Source organism: Schistocerca americana, chromosome 2 (assembly GCF_021461395.2).
Source record: "Schistocerca americana isolate TAMUIC-IGC-003095 chromosome 2, iqSchAmer2.1, whole genome shotgun sequence".
In the NCBI taxonomy this organism is placed as follows: Eukaryota; Metazoa; Arthropoda; class Insecta; order Orthoptera; family Acrididae; genus Schistocerca; species Schistocerca americana.
In genome coordinates this window covers 1,043,132,031-1,043,142,080 of record NC_060120.1, presented here as the reverse complement: position 1 = coordinate 1,043,142,080, position 10,050 = coordinate 1,043,132,031, and the positions used below count along the sequence as shown (strand labels likewise).

At 40.0% G+C, this 10,050-nt stretch overlaps 1 pseudogene; it reads left to right on the top strand.

Moving 5' to 3' along the window:
• The first annotated feature begins 1,073 nt into the window (after nt 1-1,073).
• LOC124597629 lies at nt 1,074-1,191 on the top strand (annotated as a pseudogene).
• The last annotated feature ends 8,859 nt before the right edge of the window (nt 1,192-10,050 follow it).

Below are 10,050 nucleotides of genomic sequence, written 5' to 3'. Positions count from 1 at the left end.
AGGACTAATGCGTGGGAAACCCAATGTTGCAAAATTATAACTTTCCCTAAATGACATGTATTTTTGGTCATAGGAACTTGAGCGAGTACGATCACAGCTTATTTGATGATGTACAAGATGTTATAATGTAATTCAACTGAGTAATTTTAAGGTATTATTTTAAAAATATCTGGACTAGCTGTGTGTCAGACTTGGGAAGGCGAGAGCCGTTGCAGTTTGATTCCCCGTCACCTTCAATCGCTTTTGCCAGTCATTTCTCATTCAGCTTCCCTTTTTCTTTCTTTTTTGTTTTGTTTAAGGCGGTTTTTCCGTCTAGGCACATTCTGAGCTAGTTAACCATTTCACATTTCAGCCTAACTTATACGATACACAACCGCGTACAACACAAAAAACATATCTACATATTAACACTATTACGCACACACATTTCAACGAACATAAAACTACCTTTAGCGGTAACTTTGGGTTGCAGCGTCAGGATTATTGTGTTTTGATTGTTGTAAGTAGCTGCAAACTTTGAAATTTATAAATGTGCATTAATCGTTTGTGCTCCCTGAATGGCAACAAATAACACTACCGTGATTGTGATGTGCCAGAAGCCTGACGAAAACAAAAAATCATTAACTATTACATAAATATATGTATATTTGAATCAGAGTAATGTAAATGAATGACAGAACTCATATGACTGAGTAGGACCTGATTCTCAGAATAAATTCAGTGCGATGCCAGCATACAATATCTGCAAGGAGATTCATATTATGAAACTATATTAAGCAAAGAAATTCAAAGAAAATTAACGATTGATGATGAATGTTTTCCGCGAAAAAGTATTTCCCACAAGTGGCAGTATATGCTAAAAATGCCGCTAATCAAGTAACCAATTAAAAAATTGTGTCGTACATGGTTTATGTTCACGTCACGTCAGTATTTACCGAAAAAGAATTATGGAAGTGAGTGCTAACTGACGGGAAGAGAGAGATAGAGCTTCAAAAAATTTAAATTAAAATAGTTATTTCAGTAAGAAACCTTCTAATGTAGCACGTTTTTAACTCGGCCTAAAACGTGTTAAGGCCAACGGCCTTGCCGCAGTGGATACACCGGTTCCCCTCAGATCACCGAAGTTAAGCGCTGTCGGGCTGGGCTGACACTTGGATGGATGACCATCCGGTATGCCGAGCGCTGTTGGCAAGCGGGGTGCACTCAGCCCTTGTGAGGCAAACTGAGGAGCTACTTGATTGAGAAGTAGCGGCTTCGGTCTCGGAAACTGACATACGGCCGGGGGAGCGGTGTGCTGATCACTTGCCCCTCCATATCCGCATCCAGTGACGCCTGTGGGCTGAGGATGACACGGCGGCCAGTCAGTCCCTTTGGGCTTTCATGGCCTGTGCAGGATGAGTTTAGTTTTAGTTTTTAAAACGTGTTAAACTATTTCGCCCAGCACCATATAGAATCCTTACGCCGTACAGATAGTCCTTAATCTTTGTACTTGTATTTTTTAATATTGAATCATCCCCTTAGAAAAATTATTGAATAACTGTGATAGTAAACCTCTTACGTTATTTGATTTTCAAACAGCTGAGCAGAACTGAACGTACTCAGACATTTCTCTCTTTACTTATTCTGATCAACACTAAACTGACACACAATATTTTTAGCGTTACGCAATCTGACTTTCAATAAGCCCTACAAAAGAATGGCCGTGACTAACAATAACCTATACCTTTCATGAATCACTTACCTCACAAAAATCTTCGTTACTCGAACTACTGCAATACAGCGAGCGCCAATAATGCCAGCTAAATAAAAGATTCTAACTACTGAAGGCACTAACTACTCATAGCCAAAGTTAGCAAATGAAAGATTTTGATGGAGAACAAACAATGTATTTACCTTAATAGTGTTCAAAAGTCATAATATATAACAGTTCATGACATCCAGTCTAACAAATTTTCTTTTTCTGACGGACACACGTCCAGATCGTCCGCTCTCAAAACTCTGCCATCTCTCTCCCCACATCCACCACTGCTGGGGGCTCACCTACAACTGCGCAACGCTACGCGCTGTTCACATCCAACTACCCAACACTACAATAGCAAATATTCCACCAATGCAAACCAGCCACAGACTGCACATAGCACAGTCAGTGATTCTCATACAGAGCGCTACGTGGCGTTACCAACATAAAAACCTAAACAGCCTACTTACAATATCTATGACAATACTTGTAAAATTTAAAATGAAAAAAACGTGGAACGCACGCAATATGTAACATGTGCATGAACTATTCACCAAAGGCGCTGACAGTTTCATTGCGCTTCAAATGATTGAACTGTTTTGTCATTTTTCTTAACGACAGTTCTTCTCTACACTCCCGTTATCTACTGCAGGCGCGTTACGTACTCCATTTTTAGTTTTACAAGTATTGTCACAGCTATTAAAAATTCACAGGCACAAATTTTCAGAACTGCCTTTAAGTCCGTTTTAAAAACGCGTTATATTAAAAAGTTTTGTATTCAAATAGTAGTTTCCTGCATTTTAGTCTAGTGCGTGTGAAAATTTTCTATTCGTTTCAAACATTTTGAGGAGATTACAATAGAGACATGAGGTGAATTTCAGGTTTTTTTCAGTTTATCTTCGATTCAGTCGACCAACATATTGCTTCCTCAGATGTATATCTCGTGAAAACACCCCGAATCTAAAAATTAGAAAGAATCGAGCTCGCAGAGATGCTTGGCAGCAAGCGTTTGTAACTGGGAAACATACGCGACTTGAACAGGAAAACAGGGAAATAACAGTGGTACAAAAATATCCTCCACAGCACGCCAGGAAAGAAAGTGAGTTAATATTGCATTGTCTTCCAGTTCTGAGTTATGCTGAAAGTTTCAAGCGTCTAGCTTACCGGGAAGTTACTTTAAAATCAATCGCAAAATTTGCACCGAACAAACAGACAAGAAACCGACCTAATATAAACATGTTAAGAAGTGGCTGTTCATTTCCATGTACATAAATGTACGGAGCAGTACCAGATATTAAAACTTTTGAAACTTGGGTCAGTCAGTTGTCTCGCACTAACTGAAGCCACTTGGACCAGATGTGGGAATGAAAACATACGTGTAACGGTGAGTGAAAACATTCGTGTAGCTGACATAGCCGATGAAAGTAGTTTCATTCGGTTGTTTCAGTCGACTAAAAGAACCGACCGAACAAAATAACAATCGACTGATCAATCGGTTGTTAAAAAAACAGTCAGTTGTACCGTCACTAAGGCACCATACTATGTGGGCTATGTCTATATGGCATGGCCGGGGCTTATGGATATTCGGCTACTTGGAGAGACCATTTGCAGCCATTCATGGACTTCATGTACCCAAACAACGATGGAATTTTTATGGATGTCAATGCGCCATGTCGCGTGGCCATAGTTGTTCCCAATTGGTTTGAAGAACTTTCTAGACTGTTCGAGCGAGTGATTTTGTCGCCGAGATTCCCCGACATGAATCCCATCGAACATTCATGGGACTAATCGATATGTCAGTTCGTGTACAAAATCCTGCATTGACGACACTTTCGCAATTGTGAACGGCTATACAGACAGCGTGGATCAGTATTTCTACCTGGGATTACCAAAGACTTGTTGAGTCCATGTCACGTCGAGTTGTTGCACTGTGCTGAGCAAAAGGAGGTCTGAGACGATACTTGGAGGTATCCCATGACTTCTGTCATCTCAGTGTATAGTTTGTTTTTCGTTTGGCTGAAGCCATATTATTTTAGCGTGGCAGCATGTGAACCACCAAACCGCCAGTCTTGTGAAACACTGCACAATGCTGAGGATTAGATGGGTTGATCGAACACTAACAGGGGGGTACTGAATCGAATATGGAAAAAAAATCAATTTCTGCCGCAACTTAACCAAAAGAATGGATCAGTTCATAGGACACATCATGAGAAATCAAGAATCGCGGGTTTGGTAATAGAGGGAAGTGTGTGTGTGTGTGTGTGTGTGTGTGTGTGTGTGTGTGTGTGTGTGTGTGTGTGTTTGAGGGGGGGGGGAGGTAAAATTTTAGAGGGAGACCAGTGACTGAACACAGTAAACAGGTTCATAAGGTTGTAGATTGCAGTAATTACGCAGAGATGAAGGCTCTTGCATGGGATAGACTAGAGTAGAGAGATGTATCAAACCAGTATTTGGAGTGAAGGCCATAACAACAACAAGGTGTAAAACATACAATTCATCATATCGTGTCAAGAAAATAAATTTTCAGCAGATCTTAATTGTTAACTCACAGCAGACATTAATTGTACATGTGTGCTGAAAACCTATAAATATACTGTAACCGTACAAAGGTCTTCTGTCTATGACCCATGGTGGGTGCAGATAAGACTGACGTGTTTTTATTTCCAAATACATATTAATCATACAGTGTAGCCCACTACCTTATGTGATTAGTGGGCCGTAATACATATACATTTATTCATCTTATTGCAGCTATTCTACATACAACTTAGTAACTAGTTAGTTGTGCACTATATGAAAACTACAATGGGCATAGTTATATGTTCTAAGTACTAAGTGGTATCCTACTAACTACTAACTATGGACTAGTCACTATAGCCTGCAGCGTTACAAATGTGTCAGCTGAAAATATAAACCTACTATAAGGCCTTGCTCATTGAGCTAACCCCAATGAGCGTGCCCCTGACACTGGGCAGGCCATGGTGTTAGTCGCTGCAGGTTCCTATAATTAAAGTCTATAAACTAGGTTCTACAACTAAACTTATCCTAGGGTCAAGTTTGGGTGTGTTGTCTAATTCAGTTTATAAGTGCACCCCACTCCCCCAATCCCCAGCGCAGCGGATTCTCAACTGAAGAAGTCGGCCTTTCCGCGCTCAGGCGGTTTGGGAACAGGGTGCTGGACTTCATCGGTATTTAAGGTGTCTTAGTAAGGTGCTAGTTCGGTTCTCGCAGATAGTCCCTTAAGACTTTCTGTGATACCGCGTTTGCCAGTTCGTTGATGGTCTGAAAAGTGTCGCGTTGTCTCAACAGTCTGAATGTGTCATTGTGAGGTAGTTGGTCGTGTAACACAGAGGCCACATCATTGAAAAGGGGGCACTCGTAGACTACATGGTCAGGAGTACCCTCCGGAACACCACAGTCACACGCGGGTGTCGCCTTTCTTCCAAATCGACATAAGTATGTCGGATAGGGTCCATGGCCAGTGAGAAGGTGAATCAGTCCCCTAGTTGGTTCGAAATACTTCATTTCCAATCTTTCCCTGACGTCTGGTAAGAAGTTGAAGGTTCTTCGCCCTGTCTCTTCGTTTTCCCATGAATATTGCCACAGCTGATCCCCTCTTAACCTGATCTCAACTTTATTTTCAGTCCTACTCCCTAAAATTTCTTCTATTTTATCCAAGTTCCCCTTTTTTGCCCAGTACCAAGCAGCCTGCTCTCGAATTTTGATATCTAAGGGGCATAGTCCCATTATGACTAATAGGGCCCCTCCCGGTGTGGTCCTGTAAGCCCCCGTTGATCTCATAATCATGTTTCTTTGTATTCTTCTCACTGCCATGGCGGGCACCACCCTCGTGAGCCTATGTGCCCAGACTCCAGAACCGTAACCCACTATGGAGGTGAGTATGCTGTTATGATATAGTTTGATAAGATGTGGTGGGAGGTGGAAACGTTTATGTCCAATGGAGATGAGGTTATTGAGTACTTGTAAGGCTCTTTGTGTTACGGTTTCAATGTGTCTGCCAAATGACCACCTCTCATCAATGATGATGCCCAAGTATCGAGTCTCACGTTGTCTGAGAACTGGTGAGCCCTCTATCCTAACTGTTGGATTCCTGACTAGCTGTCCCTTTAGAAGGAGATAAGTTGACTTTGTTGGTGAAATTGTCATCTTAGTTTTCCGGCACCAAAGTTGTAGTGTTCCTATTGCACGTTCTATTTTAGGTTCTATGTCTTCTCGGCTTCGGCCGCCAACCAGTAGGAGGAGGTCATCGGCGTAGGCTATCACCTCTAGCACGTCATCACTTTGCTGTAGTGTGTCTAATAGAGGTTCCATGTGGATGTCCCAAAACAGGGGAGCTAGTACGTGTTTATTGCGCGACTGGGGTGGCTGGCTATGATCAGCGCATGTTACTGTTGGTTTAATAGCCATCACTCACATCACACATTAATTTCTCGCGGTGAAATTTTAGAATAAAAACGTATCACCTTCTTTTTTTGGCTTCAGAGGTATTCAAGATGTTCTTTTAGAGAATAAATAGGGTGTATCTTGGAATTTTTGAATATCCGAGCAGAACATTGTGCAGGCAATTAGTAATCTAGAATTCCCAGGATTTTAACTCGTAATATGGGCATGCTAGTGGTGTAAATCGGGACTACTATCCTGACATTTGAGTTTGGCAGTGAAGGTGACAGGATGACTCCAACAGCCCAGCGCACTTTGATGTCTCTAGCCAGTGGTTGTGTGACTCCCATCTACTGTATGTTGCCTACGTTGCGCCAGACTCATATGTCATCGCGGACACCGAGGCGTTTTGTCGATACGACTGATTCTAGTGCGAGCGTGGCTGGTTCAGACTTTTTGGCCGGCATGTAGAGAGGGGGTGGTGCATAGAGGTGGTAGCGATACATGGAAAGGAGACTCACCTGGTGCGATATTTGTTTAACTAATAAAAAGGAATTATTCCTACCCCTTCCCAGGTGGACTAACAACATTTTGAACTTGTGGCAACTGAACTGTTACGTCATAGGAGTGGAAAAACCAAATACTTTTGTCTTCCCGCCATTTTAAACGTAGGATCGGGTTCTGTACCTTCGGTGTACGAAATCTGACAACCGTTCAAGCTGTCCTTGTACCCCAAAGTGCACTATGGATTGGTATCATGGAATTTGGTGTCATAGAGACCTTCCTAGTATGCCCAGACCGCCATCTTGATCTTTGATCATCATCTTGGCTTGTGACATCCTACAGACTGTCCCAGTATCCTCAGATCTGCCACTCTGATCGCTGTTTTGGATTCTGACGTTCGTAGGGATGGACGGATTCTGGCAACTATGTAGACTGTCCTACTATCCTCAGATTAACCATCTTCGATGACCGTCTCGGATCTTCAATTTCATGCCGCCAGAACAAAGCTATGTCTGGGAATTTTTGAACGTCCCAGCAATTTGTACGCAGGACAACAGCCGTACTTCCACAGTTATGTCATTTGAATGAGAGAAAACACAGTAGTGCTAATGGGCTATTTTGAATTTCCGACCAGTTTAATCATAGGACAATTGATCTGTGTGTGAGAGGTGAGGGATTGGGAGAAATCTGGGAACAAATGCATTATGTCATCAATGATGTTATATAGTGGTGAGGGATAACCTGGCAACAATGCAGGCTGTCCTGAAACTGACTCAGCCATACTATCAGTGGGCTATTTTGAATTCCTGGCTCTGTTATGTTCCCTATACATTATGTCAAATGTTCTGTGTGCGTTCGCAAATACATGGTACTTTTTACAAGCTATATCGGTAATTCGTATCCTAACTACATATCCTGTTTAATCTGTGAGCTATTGTCATATGTTGAAGCTCATCTAGGTTTTAGTGTTCTTGCTTCTGTCTGTAATGTGTAGTCACTGTATATGAATAGTTGTTTTGTTTGCTAGCTTTTCCCCCTAACTCTGTGGAGAATGTACAGAGAGTTCCTCCTACACAATGTTCATATAGAATTCAAAACTGTTGTCACTTTATCGTCTTTATTTATAGCACTAAGCATTATCTCCTATTTGTGTCACATTATTAGTTGGCTGAGTATTCTAAAGTTGCCTTTCAAGAACTGTACACACACAGATACAATATGTGCTCTCAACAGCAGCTGTCAGTTGTGTTGGTGGGTGTGGGATGGTACTGTTTCAATAAGTTGAATAGTTATATTTGCTGTTTAGTGATTATATATTGTTGGATGATAAATGTTTACATTTTTTCGGTGAAGTCGGTCTAGACAGATGTTTTCAGGGTAGCTTTTGGTCTAATAAGAATGTCCTGTGTATATTCTTCTCAACATTTATTGTTTATTTTATTCATTGATGTATTGAATCTAGCAATTTATTTAACCTGACAACATGTTATGCCTATTATTTTTCTATTTTGTGTTTATCTGAAAATAAAGGATCTCAATTCAGGAAGTTTACATTTCTTGTGAGGTCTGCTGCTTCTTTTATATTCGTAAAAGCATGATACCGAGAGAGTGCTTTAGTTATTTTGTTCACTATAGGTAAACTCTAATTCACAGTAGATTTCATGAGGCCTAGATGTTGTGAGTTGTTTGACTGTGTTCATATACTTATTAGGGTTCAGTTTTATCATGCAACAGCATGTGCAGCACTGCACTAAAAACAGTACATAGACATGAGTGGCATTGCGTTTAATATTCTGTATATGGTTTTTAACTAATATTTTTTGGCATCAATATGGCTTACCGCGGGTTTCATTATACAAGTTAATTTTTTATTGCCCTCATTGTGTAATTGTTCAAAGTTTTCGGTTCAATATTCGTAATTATTTACAAGTAAACGATGTGCATTTCATATGTTTCGTAAAACATTGCGATGATAAAAACGAAATCAGCTCAAATAAAACCATCGTTCATAGATACTCACTATATTACATCTGATACAATATATTTGACAAAACAATAAGAATGGTGAATTCAGTAAATGTAAAAATATGTAATTCTCAGTAACTTCATTTTTATCAGACAGATAACTTTAGCGAAATTTAGCACAACGTATTTATCATTTGACAAAGCAATGTTAACGCAACATCTTCACTGGAGATCTAGTTACCGCGCGCAGCGTTGTATGAAGTGCCATGACATCATGCCTGTACTGTAACACCTTGTTTCTCTAGGTGGTGTTGATTTGATTCCAAGCGAACACCTCAGATTTTCCAGCAATGTAGAGGCTGTAATGTGGCTCCTTTTTAGACAAAGTTACACAAAGGAAAATATCCTCCATTAAGAGATATTTTAAGATGCTGGTAATTCATACATTCGCCTATGTGATTTTGCACATCAAGAAAGCACAAACGGCGATGTGATTGTTTCTCATTCTTACAGTTTCTCTGAGTAGCTAAAGTAAGAAAATTTTATTATCTCGATATAAAAAAGTTTCATTACTATTCTTTCATCACTGAACATTTGGGCCAATGCGTTGTTGATATCTCCCGTCATTGTTCATTAACTTTTGACATTAAAACTTGAATAAAATTCTTACACCATGAAAGGATAAGAAATCAGTGTGTCTGGACTTCGTGTCTCTTACAAAGATAGATGCTTTCTCTAATGTAAGAATGGTTAACGAAAGAGCCAGTTTGAGGCTTCAGTTGTTTCGTCATTGAAGAATGCGGTTGCAATCCTGCTGAACTCGGTCTCCTGGGATAAATATCTGCTTACATATCTGATTGCTTAATGAGATGGATAATGGGTATTTCAAATATTTCTGCTAAATAAGACACTGTTATATAAATTAAATCAGTAATGTAAAGAAAAATAAGAGAATTAGTATCTCTACGAGACAGCTGAAGTATTCTGATATTTTCTTGTTTAAAAAGATAAGGGAAAGGACATGTAAGATGCATCTTAGAATGAAATAAGAAACTTCCTTTTTCACTTTGAGAAGTTCAAAATCAGTCACATTTTCTTGAATTTGAAATGGTAGCGTCGTGTAAACTTTAACCATTGTTAAAGATACCGTCACTCGAATAGAAATAATAACATTTGTTCCCCAACATTCTGGTTTTGAACGGGATAATTCAAATTAACCTCGCAAACTGGGCAATGCTACTTAAAGAGTCGCAGTTTACCTGATTTTTCATGTAGGCACTATTGTCTGTTTGTCGGAAGTGCTGTGACCTTATACTGTTTACGGTTTATAAGTTTCAGCAGTAGTTGTAGTAACAGTGGAGGAAGGAGAAAATTTTGTTTTACTTACCAGTAGGAGGTGCATTCATAGACGAATTTGTGAAGTGAATTGAACAATATTTACA